This window comes from Lissotriton vulgaris, chromosome 9 (assembly GCF_964263255.1).
Source record: "Lissotriton vulgaris chromosome 9, aLisVul1.2, whole genome shotgun sequence".
NCBI classification, from domain to species: domain Eukaryota; kingdom Metazoa; phylum Chordata; class Amphibia; order Caudata; family Salamandridae; genus Lissotriton; species Lissotriton vulgaris.
In genome coordinates, this window is record NC_141697.1 from 1,217,170,350 (window position 1) to 1,217,187,125 (window position 16,776).

Here is a 16,776-nt window from a genome sequence, read left to right on the forward strand (position 1 = left end):
TTTGGTCGCTGCTGTCACTGTGGTTGTGAGACTCACTTGAGGTTTGGCTCGACGAGGTCCCTCGTCGGGAATTTTGGTTGCATTTCTTGAAGTGCGAGATGTTTCTCGTTATTTGTTTGTGGTCCGATTTGGCTGTAATCATGGTCCCTTTTCTTTTGACGACTTGGAAGGGGATGTCGAGGTACCGGCTGTCTGCCTTGGCGCGCCGATCACTCCGGACAATCACCCAGTCTCCTTCTTGGATGTTAGTGTCTTTGGCATGTCTTCGTTGGTCAGCGTAGGTCTTCATTCGGTGCTTATTCCTGTGATCTATCTCGACTAGCGTGTTGTGGTCGACGGTGACAGGCCGCTGTTGGGGCGCGGGATCTGCCATGGGAAGTCGAGTCCGTGGTGTCCTGCCTAACATCACAGTGGCTGGGCATTGATTGGTGGTGCTGTGAGGAGTGTTCCGATATGCTCGTAACACTTCATTTAATGTCTGTTGGACATCTCTGTGAGTTAATTCAGTCTGTTGAATCGCCCTTTTGAGTGTCCCCATGAACCGCTCCACCATGCCATTGGCTTGTGGCCATAGTGGAGTGATCTTCTTGTGTTTGAAGTTAAGATGTGCAGCAAAGTTTGCAAACTCATGTCCGTTAAAAGGTGGTCCGTTGTCTGTTTTTACTCGAAGTGGAATGCCCCATGCAGCAAAGGTTTCATCCAGCACTGGGATTACTGTCGTTGCTCGAGTTGATGGTATTAGCTGTGCAAAGGGGAACCGGGAGTACTCATCCATGATGACAATGATGTATTGTCCTGATTGCAGTGGTCCGAAAAAGTCAACTGCTACTTGCTGCCATACTCCTTCTGGTAGGTCCGACATTAGTAGTGGTGCTGGGGGTTCTTCCCGACTGACCACTTGGCAGGTCATACAGTCTTTCAGGGTTGTTTCTACCATGTGGTCAAGTGTGGGGAACCACACGCGTTCTCTTAAGGCTTTCTTGGTTGCGTTGATGCCTCGGTGTCCTTCGTGCGCCAAATTGACAACTCCTTGGCGCAGGTTGAGGGGAATCACAATCCTTCCCCCCCTCAAAAGAAGGCCGTTGTCACTGATGGAAAGTTCGTCACGCACTCGCTGAAATGCAGCCAGATCCTGCCGCGTGGAGTCGGAGTCCTGTGGCGAGTGTTTCACGTCTCTCCAGGAGTTCGTGCGGATGCGAGCCATGACAGCTTGAATGAGCGGTTCAGACGTGGATGCTTCCTGAATGGCGGCGATGGGGACTGTGGGTGGACAGGCCGCGTCAATGACGAAGTGGAGATATTCATCAGCTACAGACAGGGCGTTCCGGACTCCGGCCACAGGGTGGCGCGACATGAAATCTGCCGGGTTCTCAGCTTTGCCGGGTTTATGTATGATTGTGAATATGTAGTCTTGCAAGCGTAGGCCCCACCGTTCGATACGAGGAGGCATCTTGGCGTTGGGATTGCCGAAGATGGTGATGAGAGCTTGGTGGTCTGTGATGATTGTGAAGTGCTTGCCGTACACAAACAAATGGAAATGTTCACAGGCCCACACTACAGCGAGGCTTTCTTTCTCCGGTTGAGAGTAGGCTTTTTCAGTGTCCGTGAGGCTGCGGCTTGCATACGCGATGATGTGGCGTTGGTCTGAATCATCCCGGTATTGGGCCAAGATGGCGCCCAGGCCTACTGGGCTGGCGTCGACTGTGATTTCTGTCTTTTTCTTGGTGTCAAAGTACGCCAGGTTTGTGGCAGATCCTACTGCTTGCTTGATGGTGTTGAAGGCTAGTTGGCATGGTTCAGTCCAGTCAAAGGATTGACCCTGGCGAGTAAGTTCACGTAGGGGGTAGCTGATCGTGGCGTAGTCGCGAATATATCGCGCACAGTAGCTCGCCATGCCTAAAAAGGAGCGAAGGTCACTTACGTCTCGAGGTGTCGGGGTGTCTGCAAGTGCTACTACCTTCTCTGGATCGGGTCGCATCCCCTCCTTGGAGAAGATATGTCCGTAAAATTTCAGGGTGTCTCTGTGAAATTCACATTTGCTGGCGTTGAGAGTCAGGTTTGCAGTCAGCAGAGCGTGACAGACTCTGTCCAGCGCTGTGTCATGTTCGGTTTGATCTTTTCCGAATACCAGTAGGTCATCGCTGTAATTAAAAGCATTGGGGATGCCTTGAATGACCCGTCTGATGGCTTCTTGGAAGATCTCGGCAGCCGAAGAGATGCCGAAGTTCAGCCGTTTGTATCGGAACAGGCCTTGGTGCGTAGTGAATGTGGTGATATATCTTGATTTTTCATGGAGCTCCAGTTGGTGATAGCCTTTGTTAAGGTCAAGTTTTGAGAAGACAGTGGCTCCATTTAGCTTCGTAATCATATCACTGATGTGTGGCCCAGGATGACGCTCCCGCTCGATGGCGGTGTTGGGTGCACGCATGTCAACACACAGGCGGACTTTGTTGTCTTGTCCTTTCTTGGGGACTACCACAACCGGGGACACCCATGGTGTGGGTCCTGACGTGCGTTCGATAATGTCAGTCTGGAGTAGATCCTGTAGCTCATCGTCCACGGCTTGTTGGAGGTGGAACGGTACCTTTCTATGGTGTTGAGCGATGGGCGTCACCTTCTCATTGATGTGAAGCTTTACTTTGAAGTGGTTTAGTCTTCCAAGGCCTTTAAAGAGGTTTGGGAATTTTGCTGTAATGTCTGGAGCATCTTCTGTCATGTAGAGGAGCTCTACTAGTTTGAGTCTTTCTGCCGTTGGTAGGCTGAGGAGGCAATCCGCCACATCCGGACCCTCTACCACATGGATATATGCGTCAACTGTCCGGTCTTTGAATGTGAGGGTGGTGTGGAATCGACCTAGACACGGCAGGGGCTTACGCGACATCCAGGTGAAGATGCGGACAGCAGCAGGAGACAATTTGGGCTTTTGTTTCATGTTATGGTATTCCAGGGCGCAGATGTAATTTAATGATGCTCCTGAGTCCAGAACAAATTTCGCCGGATGGTTGCCAATGAGGATGTCCAGTTTCGGGTATCGTTTTAGACGGTCTGGGTCAGATACCATGCAAATGTATTCATCGCTTTCTTGAGATGTCGGAGTGCGTGATGAGGAAGACCCGCTGGATGTGTCTCTCCGTGAACGATAGGATTCAGATGTGTGATGCCTGGTTCGATGGAGGCTCTCGGAGCGGCTTCTGGACTGGCCAGAGTAGGCAGACCGGGCGCTGGAGTTTGATGAGCTGGAGGATCGGCTGTCTCTTCCCTTGATGGCCCTGGCATGATGGCGGGTGTCACGATGGCGAGTGTCACGGCCTCTGGTCGATGATGCGTGGGGTGACCGCTTGGCTTGGCACGCCACTTCGAAATGATTGTCACGCCCGCAGCGATGACACCGCTGGCCAATTGCTGGGCACTGCCCTGAGTGTGGGTAGTCCTGACCACATCGGTAACAGGTGGGCGCAGACTTGGCCGATGTGGAGTGGCGCGAGCTTCCTTTGGATGGTGCCTTTCGGGAAGAATGGGATTTGTGAGAGCTCGACGTGGTCCTGGATGATTTGGATGTTCGGTGTGACTGAACGCGTAGTGCGTGATGATCTTTGTGGTCGGATTTCTGCGTGCCCATTCGCTTGGCATAGTCTTCTGCCTGATCGTTTATCCTGGTTAGCTCTTCAATTTCCTCCAGCGAATGCGGTTTCTTGAGCAGTCGTCGACGGAGGGTTTCGGAGTAGCATCCACTGATGATGCGGAGTCTCAGGGCATCCTCAGTTTTGAAGTTGTCGAAGTCGCAGTATTGGGCTAGCCTCCTGATGCGCATGATGAAATCACTCATGCATTCGTCTTTGTCTTGTGCGGCTAGATGAAAGGTGTGCCGTTCGTAGTCCACATTGCGTTTGTGAAGGAATCGTCTGTCAAGAGCAAGTTTTACTTCATCATAGGTGGCGGTTGTTATATTTGGTAGTTCTTTGATGATTTGTGCAATGTCCGGACCGATGAGGTTTCTTAGGGCTACTATTTTCTGTTTTGAATCTTCTACTCGGGACCCAATCATGTAGTCCTCGAAGTCTTCACTCCACCGTTTCCACGCGGGGCCCATGCTGTTGCCTGGTGTTAGAGGTAGGGGCAGCGGTTGACGCATGAAGGACGCTCCAATGGGATTGTTGGCCATGGTTGGTGCGTCGCCTGGAGTAGGTGGGGTGGACGAAGAACCCCCTGGGTTTGGTTGTAGAGCCGCTGTGGCTGCTTGCCCTGGGTTTGGTTGTAGAGCCGCTGTGGCTGCTTGTATTGGGCTCGTGTTACTGGATGAGCTATCAGGATGTATGTCGGACATCTGTACTGTCCCTTCGGAGGAATGAATGAATTGGCCTGGATGTGCAGTGATCGCAGTCTTTCTAAAGAATTTCCAGGGTCCTCTGTGGCTCTGTGTGCACTTCGTGTTGCTGTCTGCACGTGTTGCCTGTCAATTGTAGGCTTTGAGAGCATTCAGGCTTGTGTAGTTGTGTTTTCGCGCTCTTTTTGGCTAGGAATGTGTAATTCTTAAATGGCGCCTGACCTCAAGATGGCCGCCATTACTTGAGCGTGTGCCATGTAGAGCGCCGGCGCCTGACTTCAAAATGGCCGCCGCGCGGGACGTCTCGCGTCTTACTTGTGCTGAGGGTCTTATCTTCTTTCAAGTTCAGCGTCGCTGGGGCTGCTGGTCGCTGGGGCTGCTGGTCGGGACTCACCCTCCGCTCTGAATGTAGGCAGCTTCTCCCTCGAATGCAGGCAGCTTCTCCCTCGCGTCAGGATCTTTAGGTAGGTCGAGTCGGCTCGTGCTCGAATCGAGACCACGTGGGGTAGCGCTCTGGCATACGCGCTCCCCTTCCTCCGTGGGTGATATTCAGCTTTCACTGCAGCAGGCAGGGATTGCTTGGGCCACTCGGCGGATGTTCAGATCAGCGCCTCTGGCGTTGCATGGATGTTGGCAGCGCCGGCATCAGTTTAGATTTTCGCGCTCTCCGCGCTACCGGCAGGCAGGCTGCTGAGCTCGGTGGTCGGCCGCTTCATTCGGCTGGGTGATGTTAGGGTTGTGGGTGTTAGGGACATCCCACCCTCGTCGCCATTGTCAAGCTCACCCTTGGATAAATGAATACACCGAGGCAGAGGCTACTTTCTACGTCTTACTTTATTCCCTGGCAGCCTCAGACTGCCTTACAGACTAGGAATGCTGTTTCCTGTGTCCTCACTTCCTTTTCCTCTTTCCTGCTTGCCTGTCCTGTCTCGAAGGTCAGGCGAGGCGACGTGACAGTTGCCAGGCCAAATTGTGATCCCAATCTGACCCTGCCACGGGTGTACGTTCATTTCCTGAACCTGGCATCCTTCATCCGGCCTTTAATAAACAGAGCCCGTTTGACAGGCTGTCAGTTCTTCATGTGCATAAAGCATCCTCCTAGAGTCCTCAGATGCAACCCCTCCTTCCCCTGTTTCAAAAGGGACCTGAAACTCCATCTCCTTGACAAATACTTTCCTGACCAACGTCAACAAACCTAGGGGCATATTACCAAGCAATAGCGATAATTATCGCTATTGCTTGGTTAGAGACAAAAATTTACCGCAGCGCTGCGGCGATTTTTACCGCAAATAAACCTTGGTATTACCAAAGTTTAACGCAAATGCGGTAAAAATCGCCGCAAAGCATGAATATCGCTGAAAAGTCATCGATATTCATGCATTACCGAGCTAATGCTCTTAGCCATGTTATCCACCTCCCATTGGATAACATGGCTAAGAACTGCTCAGGGCAGATGTTAGCTTTTGGAGATATTCCCGCTTAGCGCGAATATCTCCAAAAGTTGGTAATAGGAGATAGCGATGTTAGCGACTGTTTTCAGTCTCTAACATCTTGGCACGCCCACTTTGCATCTCATTAGTGATAAATATCACTGACATGCAAAGTGGGGCCCAAGATGGTCGCTATCTCCTACTAGTTGTCGCTAACTGGTGTTAGCGACAGCTAGGTAATAGGGAGATAATTTTATCTCCGCTTTCTTGGCTTTTAAAGCCAAAAAAGCGGAGATAAACCCCCTTGATAATATGCCCCCTAGACTTCAATATCCGAGTTGTCTCCTCTCTCTCTTGTCATTCAAGAATAGTTGGTGATCAGTCTGTGTTCTTCGTTTGTTTTGTCTCCCTCTCCTGCAGTGTTTACCTATTCTTCATGTTTTATTTTTTATCTCTGTTTTGCTTCCTTACCGCCTTCCTACTAAGAAATGCAATTTTCTTCTGTTTTTACAGTGTGTATGTAAAGCGCTCTGATACCCACGGGTCAAGCTAGCGCTATATAAAACTTTAAAATAAAATAACCCTCCTGTGTCCTCCTCGGTATTGCGGCGAGCGCGCGCGCCGTTCTGCTCGGACCCTTTTTAAGCTTAAAAGTCTTTGTCTAGAGACGAGGTCCAGAAAAGGGCAGAACGTGAAGGAACCTTGGCGCTTAGAGGGTTCATAGGAGTGTCCCTCCAAGTCCATGTTCATTTTAAAAAGGGGTCTGTTCTGCTGTGACATTTCTTTTGTTATCTTCTGTGTGTACTACAAGGAGACATCACGTGGCGCTCTGTGAGAAATAACAAAACAGAGTAATCCAATTTGGAGCAATCTGCAGCCAACGAGGAAGAGAGCAGAGCTGTAAATGTGAAATAAAGCAGTGTCAATTACATTGGAGAGCAGCAGTGATCAGAGCCAATTGTAGATAATGCAGAGTGACAAGGCAGGGCCTGAGACGCCCGGCCAAGTTTAATAATAGTACTGGAGATATTGCCTTTCAGGAAGGAATTGGCAAAGCTAATACGTCTGGCTTATTCAGCAGAGTGTACACAGAGACAGACATTGTATTCTTGCATGCACTGACATAGGTCATACATACAAACATGCATGCAGGCAGGCAAAGCCATATGCTAGCAGACAGCTATCTAAGTTCAAAACAAGGGCCACCCTATGTGTCCAAAGGGACAGGGGTAAGTAGTATATATATATTGATTGACAAAGGAATCTGCGAAGCCGTAACACGTCTCTTGAGCTCGGGGTCGAGGGAGACCCAGGAAAATAAAGATGCCTTATTCCAGCAGCTTTCGTGTATGTGCCTTCTTCTCTGGGAGTAGGATTGTTTATATATTTATATATATATATATATATATATATATAAGGCATTGTGCATCCAGTACCGCCCAATCAGGGGCGTGCCATATATGTGGAGCTGCTTCCGGCCTTCCTGTAATCTACTCGTCGTCCTCTGAGGAAGAGGGACTACACCCTCGAAACGCATCAGGACTTAGACGAAACAGGACTCATCATTTTCCCGTCCTTGTACAGCTATCCAAGCACTCTGCTCATTAAAGCTACTCTGAAACATCCCCGCGAGTGTGCAGTGATCCTTTCACGTGAGCGGCATATAGTGAATGGTTCCATCACCATTCTATGCAGCACCCGCCGCAAGAGTGCAAACAGCGCCTTTGATGGAACTTCGAGCCCCGCAGCAGAACTGCACGCGCTGCGCACCGCCATGCGGCAACTTGGGAGGAGTTAGCAAACATCCAGTTTGCTGGGTTCACGGACATTATTCCGTCCCCTGCCCCATTCCCGAGACGTCGCCTGGCTGGCGAGGGGATGCCCAGAGGATGCCTTTGATGTGCAGCGCAAGCAGACGGGTAACGGAGCATCAGCGGTATTCATCTCAGCTGGACTACAAGTTCCATAAGGCATTGTGCATCCAGTACCGCCCAATCAGGGGCGTGCCATATATGTGGAGCTGCTTCCGGCCTTCCTGTAATCTACTCGTCGTCCTCTGAGGAAGAGAGACTACACCCTCGAAACGCGTCAGGACTTAGACGAAACAGGACTCATCATTTTCCCGTCCTTGTACAGCTATCCAAGCACTCTGCTCATTAAAGCTACTCTGAAACATCCCCGCGAGTGTGCAGTGATCCTTTCACGTGAGCGGCATATAGTGAATGGTTCCATCACAATTCTATGCAGCACCCGCCGCAAGAGTGCAAACAGCGCCTTTGATGGAACTTCGAGCCCCGCAGCAGAACTGCACGCGCTGAGCACCGCCATGCGGCAACTTGGGAGGAGTTAGCAAACATCCAGTTTGCTGGGTTCACGGACATTATTCCGTCCCCTGCCCCATTCCCGAGACGTCGCCTGGCTGGCGAGGGGATGCCCAGAGGAAGCCTTTGATGTGCAGCGCAAGCAGACGGGTAACGGAGCATCAGCGGTATTCATCTCAGCTGGACTACAAGTTCCATAAGGCATTGTGCATCCAGTACCGCCCAATCAGGGGCGTGCCATATATGTGGAGCTGCTTCCGGCCTTCCTGTAATCTACTCGTCGTCCTCTGAGGAAGAGGGACTACACCCTCGAAACGCGTCAGGACTTAGACGAAACAGGACTCATCATTTTCCCGTCCTTGTACAGCTATCCAAGCACTCTGCTCATTAAAGCTACTCTGAAACATCCCCGCGAGTGTGCAGTGATCCTTTCACGTGAGCGGCATATAGTGAATGGTTCCATCACCATTCTATGCAGCACCCGCCGCAAGAGTGCAAACAGCGCCTTTGATGGAACTTCGAGCCCCGCAGCAGAACTGCACGCGCTGAGCACCGCCATGCGGCAACTTGGGAGGAGTTAGCAAACATCCAGTTTGCTGGGTTCACGGACATTATTCCGTCCCCTGCCCCATTCCCGAGACGTCGCCTGGCTGGCGAGGGGATGCCCAGAGGATGCCTTTGATGTGCAGCGCAAGCAGACGGGTAACGGAGCATCAGCGGTATTCATCTCAGCTGGACTACAAGTTCCATAAGGCATTGTGCATCCAGTACCGCCCAATCAGGGGCATGCCATATATGTGGAGCTGCTTCCGGCCTTCCTGTAATCTACTCGTCGTCCTCTGAGGAAGAGGGACTACACCCTCGAAACGCGTCAGGACTTTGACGAAACAGGACTCATCATTTTCCCGTCCTTGTACAGCTATCCAAGCACTCTGCTCATTAAAGCTACTCTGAAACATCCCCGCGAGTGTGCAGTGATCCTTTCACGTGAGCGGCATATATATATATATATATATATATAAATCCAAACTTTCGATATGACGGAGAGAAAAAAGTCAGTTTTTCTCTCCGTCATATCGGAAAGTTTGGATTTATGTAATTGGAGTTTCCGGTACCCTGTGAACGCTGGACAACCTCTACTATGTGCCGGGATCTGTGGAGGATATATGCATATATATATATATTCACTGAAAAAAACCATAGGTTTCACACGTTATAGTTAGCTGGACATTTCACTCAAACAAAACCATTGAAATTCCCCCGTTATAGTTAGTTCAGCTAACTATAACTCGCGCACCCGCATGCACTGTGATGACGTCACATATTACATAATTCATTACATTGTCAGTAACATCACTCATGACATCACTGATGACATCTCAAATGACATCACTCATGACATCATTGATGACATCATCCAGTGAATGTGTGTTTTTCTGAAAATTAAATATGTTTTATATATGTATATCTCAAGGTCGATGGAAGAATAAATGGGTATATAAGTGTCTAAATGGATGATTTTTTAATGGAAAATGTATTGTATAACTGACTTATTAAGTGTATCTTAGTCAATACATGTATTAGCGAGTAATGTTTGAATATGTAAATATCTGTATCAGTGTCTCACTTTGTGTGTAAGTGGCTGCATGGGTTGGTGAGTAGCTACATGAGTGTCTATATGGGTTATTAGTTGGTTTTTTGAGTATCAGTATGAGTGTCTGTATGGTTTGGTGGGGGTATTACTTAGCGCACAGATGCATGAATGACTGACTCACTCTTTGTATGTGTTTTGAAGATAGCCTGTGTGCAGGAGTGTATGGGTGGATGAGTGTGTGTATGGGTGTGTTAGTGAATGAATGACTGTCTCAATAGTATCTTTATGAGTAACTACATATGTTTTAAACTAGTATATGTGAGTATTGATGTATATAAGTGAGTATATGTGAGAGATTGGAAGAGTTCCTGTATAAATAAGTATGTGTTTCTATAAGTGATTGTTTAAGAGAGTAACGTATGTGTACGTTTTTGTAGAAGTAAGTGTAGTGGTGTGATCTCGCGAGAAATGCCCATGTGCAGGCGCCCGCCCATGCGTATTCGTTTGAAGAAGTCAGCGCATCTACAGGAAGACGGAGCCCCGGGACGCCACATTCAAGGTAAGTTACTTCCTTTTATTTTATTGTATGTAATATGAAAAATAGGGTTGTAGAAGAGGGCGAGAGGGAGGCGGGCGGCGTGTAGTGGGGCTACGTGAAGTGTGTGGGTGGGCGTAGCGCCCACCCCACTTCGCAGAGCTTTGCGCAGCCCCACTACATGGACTACACCCACCTAAGTATGGGCGAATTTTGCGAATCAGCGGTTCGCGAATTTGCAAAAAATCCATGAATTTGCAGACTTCCCTGCGAAATCGCTGATTTTTTTGCGATTTTGCACCACAGCTATTGTGTGTGGGGGGCAAACGGGGGGGCTTCTATGCGAGTTCACATGCCTCTTGTGTGTATAAAAGGACAGACACCGATCAGAGCATCAGATGAGGAGAAAGAAGCTTGTGGTCATAGGAACTGCACGGGGATGGAGCTCGTGAAAGTCAAGGATGCAAAGGCCTCCATCAAGCATCATAGCTAATTTTCGACGTTAGATATGGGGAGAACACACACCTGCCCAGCCTTGCCAAAGCACACCTTTTTTTGGGGCTGATTAACTTTGCCATCACGCTGAAGGGTGCCGGGGTCCCTCGAGTGAGCTGTCCATCATAGTGGCTAAAGGGCGGGAAGACGGTGCACACCACTAGTGTGTGTGTGGGGGGCAAACGGGCAGGCTTCTATGCAAGTTCACATGCCTCTTGTGTGTATAAAAGGACAGGCACTGTTCAGTGCAGCAGATGGGCAGAAAAAAGCTCCTGGTCACAGGAACTGCACGGGGATAGAGCTCGTGAAAGTCAAGGATGCAAAGGCCTCCATCAAGCATCATAGCTAATTTTCGATGGTAGATATGGGGAGAACACACACCTGCCCAGCCTCGACAAAGTGCACAATTTTTTTTCGGCTGATTAACCTTGCCATCGCCTGAAGGGCGCCGGGGTCCCTCGAGTGAGCTGTCCATCATAGTGGCTAAAGGGCGGGAAGACGGTGCACACCACTAGAGTGTGTGGGGTGGCAAACGGGCAGGCTTCTATGCGAGTTCACATGCCTCTTCTGTGTATAAATGGAGAGGCACCGATCAGAGCAGCAGATGGGGAGAAAGAAGCTTGTGGTCACAGGAACTGCACAGGGATAGAGCTCGTGAAAGTCAAGGATGCAAAGGCCTCCATCAAGCATCATAGCTAATTTTCGATGGTAGATATGGGGAGAACACACACCTGCCCAGCCTCGACAAAGCGCACATTTTTTTGGGCTGATTAACTTTGCCATCGCGCTGAAGGGCGCCAGGGTCCCTCGAGTGAGCTGTCCATCATAGTGGCTAAAGGGCGGGAAGACGGTGCACACCGCTAGTGTGTGTATGGGGGGGCAAACGGGGGGGGCTTCTATGCAAGTTCGCATGCCTCTTGTGTGTATAAAAGGACAGGCACCGATCAGAGCAGCAGATGGGGAGAAAGAAGCTCGTGGTCACAGGAACTGCACGGGGATAGAGCTCGTGAAAGTCAAGGATGCAAAGGCCTCCATCAAGCATCATAGCTAATTTTTGACGGTAGATATGGGGAGAACACACACCTGCCCAGCCTCGACAAAACGCACATTTTTTTGGGGCTGATTAAGGAGTTACTGAATTTGACCTTCAACTCAGGCACCTGCTTTATCTACATCTGTAAGTGCTTCCTGCAGGAGCCTCGTTGTCTACTTGTAACTATTCTCTGACCCTGCTTCGAGGGTCTGAGCAGGGTCAGACAATAGTTGCAAGTAGGCAAGGAGGCGCAGCTCACGAAGCACTTAAAGGGTTACAGCAGGTGCCCAAGTTGAAGTTAATTTCTTTGTAACCATTTTGTAAATGGTTACAAAGAAATTAGCTTCCTCGCGAATTCGCGGATTTTGCCGCGATTTCGCGTGATTCGCAGATCGCGAAATCGCAGAAAATCCGCAAATTCACAAGCGGAACTAATTTTCCGCCCATACTTACGCCCACCCTTAGTTGTAACTGGTATTGGTATCCATTTTTTTGAAAATTTTTGTTTCTATTTTTGAATGTGTGTATCAAAGGTTATATTACGGTGAGAGGAGGTCTGCCACTCTTTCACAAGGATGATGTCATCAGTGATGTCATCAGTGATGTCATTTGAGATGTCATCAGTGATGTCATACGTGATGTCACTGACCATGTCATGAGTGATGTAATATGTGACGTCATCAGCAGTGCATTGGGGGCGCGCAAGATATAGTTATCTGAACTAACTATAACAGGGGAATTTAAATGGTTTTGTATGTGTGAAATGTCCAGCTAACTATAACATGTGTGAAACCTATGTTTTTTTCCATTAATTTCTAAGGTTTTTTAAATGCTAATTCCTAACTATAACGTGGTTGAAACCTATGGTTTTTTCAGTGAATTTCTAAGGTTTTTTAAATGCTAATTCCTAACTATAACGTGGAAGAAACCTATGGGTTTTTCAATGAATTTCAAAGGTATTGTAAATGATCATTTTTAAATGTATTGTTATATTTTTTTATACTGATTCACTACATTGTTTTACACTGTTTATTTTTAGATATTTTATTTTTTAAATTACATTACATATTTTTAATATAAATTGAAAAAATATGGAAATTGTAATGTTTGTTTTTTTTTGTTGTTTTTTTTATTTATATATATTTTATATAGCAAGCAATGATATCCTATGGAAGGAAATTCAAGTTACTGTAAATATGGTCCAAATTACTTTTCAGGATCAGGAGTGGGCTGAAAGATGCAGCACTAAGTTCTCTCCTGATAACAACTGAGTAAATCATAATTTGTTGTTCGGCTGATTTTAGGTGAATATTTTAAAGTTCCAAAACTCCACACTTAAAAGAATTTCCAAGTGAAACTAGTCAATGTTACCCTAGGGAAGGAAATTCAATTAGCAGGTAAGTAATGTTATCGTTATTTTTTCTTACTCAGTGGTGGATCCTGGATCCAGCACTGGTGCATCTCCTGTAAACAGTTGGAATAATGCGTTTAAGTCATACAGGCGATTTTTTAGGAATATTTGTAGTTTGTGAAAATAGACACATAAACTTTTCTGGTGAAAACCAGACAATGGATTCCTATGGGAGGAAATACAAGTTACTGGTAAGTATGGTTAGAATTACTTTTCAGGGTCAGTGCTGGGCTGAAAGATGCAGCATTGGGTTATCTCCTGATAACAGGTAAGTAAATTGGAATTCGTATTTCAGATGATTTTAGGTAAATATTTTACATTTGCAAAACTCCACACTTAAAAGAATTTCCAAGGGAAACCAGTCAATGTTAGCCTATGGAAGGAAATTCAAGTTACTGGTAAGTATGGTTAGAATTACTTTTCAGGATCAGTATTGGGCTCAAAGATGCTGCACTGAGGTCTCTCCTGATAACAGGTGAGTAAATCGGAATTCGTAGTACATCCAGTAAGCGCCACAGAGCTGAGTAGCAGAAAGATGTAACAAGCATTTACAATGCAATGGTTTTGCCTTTGTTAAAGTTAGAGCTATTGGCATTGCTTTTAACATTCTGCACTCTGAAGCTCCACTCTGAAGCTCCACTTTGAAGCTCCACTCTGAAGCTCCACTCTGAAGCTCCACTCTGAAGCTCCACTCTGCTATAGAACATAGAATGAGTGCATTTGTTGTATTTTTGTTAAACTAGATTTGCATAGTAACATTTATGTTGTTTGTAAATAATAATGCAAAGACAAAATAATGTTTATCCTTTTTATTTATTTAAATATATTTATTATTGTAAGCAAATTAAACTGTACTGAAAATACGTTTACATTTTGTATGAAACATAATTTACTTATTTTTTTTAGTGCAATTTACAGTAAAGTTTTGTGTACTTTTTTTCAACTTATGGAAACATATCTTGTACAAGCCACTTTTAGATGGATGCAGGCAGCTGCTTTGAAACTTCTTTAAACAACATATACAATGATGTGAATGTTTTAGAATGCAATTGCATGTTCTGTTTGAAAACATCAATAAGGCACTTGAGGAGGTCACAGTGAACCATGCATAAGTACAATATTGCACAGTGACTTTACTAGTTTGAAAAAACCATAACTTCTGAAGAATCCGAAGATTGATGTTAAATGTTGCATGGATGACTGATGGATGTGTGAAAACGTGTGTGTATGTGTAAAGGATGGATGGATGTATGGAAGGATGAAAGTGTGGATGGATGCAGGATGGATTGTTGAAAGTGTGAATGGATGAAATGTTGGGCGGATGGACGGATAAAAGAAAATGTAGGTGGATGGATGTATAAAATGTTGCATGGATGAATGATGTATGGATGTGTGAAAAGGTGGTGTGATGAATGATGGATGAAAGTGTGGGTGAATTGATGGATGTGTGAAAAGGTGGTGTGATGAATGATGGATGAAAGTGTGGGTGAATTGATGGATGTGTGAAAAGGTGGTGTGATGAATGATGGGTGGATGGATGAAAGTGTGGGTGAATTGATGTATAGATGAAATGATGGATGTATGAAGGATGTATGAAGGATGGGTGGAAGAATGAAAGGATGGATAGTTAAAGTTGCATGGATGTATGATGCATGTGTGAAAAGCTAGGTGGATAAATAATGTGTGGCTGGAAGGATGTGTTGATGTGTGTATAGATTGTGGAATGAAATTTTAAGATGAATGTAGAAAATGTTGCATGGATGAATGATTGATTGATAGTTGAGAAAGTTGTTGGAAAAATGATGAGTGAATGGATAGAAGGGTGGATTTTTAAATGATGTATGGATGGAAAGCTGAAAGTGGATGGATGTATTGTTAGTAGAATGAAATGGTAGATGAATGTGATGGATGGATGTGTTGAAATTTATGTGGCTGTATGATGGGTGTATGGATTGAAGGGTGGATGAGTAAAGGATGGATGTATGGAAATGTGGAAGTGTGGCTGGATGAAGGATGGATGAATAAAAGTGTGTATGAAAGGATGCATGGCACTGTTAGATGGATGCAGGCAGTTGCTTCGAAACTTCTTTAAACAACATATACAATGAAGTCAAGGTATTAGAAAGTGTTTTCACGTTTTGTTGTAAAACATCAATAAGGCATTTTAGGATGCCACTGAACTATGCATAGGAACTATATTGCATAGTGACTTTACTAGTTTGAACAATTCTATAACTTTCGAATAATTTGAAGATTGATGTATGAAAGTCGCATGGATGAATGATGGATGTGTGAAAAGGTGTGTGGATGTGTAAAGGATGGATGTATGGATGGAAGGATGAAAGTGTGGTTGGATGCAGGATGTAGTGTTGAAAGTGTGAATGGATGAAAGGATGCGTGGAATGATGAAAGGGTGGACGGAAGAAGGCCGGATGTAATAAAAGGTGGATGTATAAAATGTTGAATGGATGAATTATGTATGGAGGTGTGAAAAGGTGGTGTGATGAATGATGGGTGGATGGATGAAAGTGTGTGTGTATTGATGTATAGATGAAAGATTGAATGGATGAAGCATGTAGGATGGATGGATGGAAAAATGAAAGGATGGATAGTTAAAATGTTGCATGGATGTATGATGTATGAGTGAAAATGTAGGTGGATAAGTATTGTGTGGCTGGATGGATGCGTTGATGTGTGTATAGATTGGGGAATTAATGTTTAAGATAGATGTGAAAAATGTTGCATGGACGAATGATTGATGGATCGGTGAAAATGCTGTTGGACAAATGATGAGTGGATGGATAGAAGTGTGTATGTGTAAAGATGGATGTATGTATGGGAAACTGAAAGTGTGGATGGATGTATTGTTTGTATAATAAATGGTAGATGGATGTATTAATAAAAATGTTGCATGAATGATGGATGTGTGCAAATGTAGGTGGGTGTATGAATTGAAGGGTGGATGTGAAAAGGATGGATGTATGGATAGAAAGATGCAAGTGTGGATGGATGAATAAAAGTGTGGATGAAAGGATGCATGAAAGGATAAAAGGGTGGACGGATGAAGTATGGATGTAAGAAAAGATGGCTGGATGTATGTGTGAAAAGGTGCTGTGGTGAATGATGGGTGGATGCGATGAATGATGTGTGGATGGAGAAAGGGTGGGCGTATGGATGTATAGATGATAGCGTGGATGGATGAAGGATGTATGGATAGGAGGATGAAAGGCTAAATGAAAAGTTGCATGGATGGATGTGTGAAAAGGTAAGTGGATGAATGATGGATGATGAAAGGGTGTGTGGATGGATGTATATTTGGGAGACTGAAATGTTAGATGGATGTATGGATGGAGAAAATGTTGCATGTATGAATGATGTATGAAAAGGTGGTGGGATGAATGATGGGTGGATGGATGAAAATGTGGGCGTATGAGCATTATCATGGGAGTAGCATTTTTAATGAACGTTGGATATGTTTTTATGTTACCATTTTTTCACAATGTATAAGACAGATGAATTTGCTACATAACATCGAATGAGTGCACATGTGGTGTAGCTTCTGTAAAAAAAAATTTACACATTAACATTTTTGCATGTAGCTCAATTTGCTATAGAATAATTACATTTGTTGTA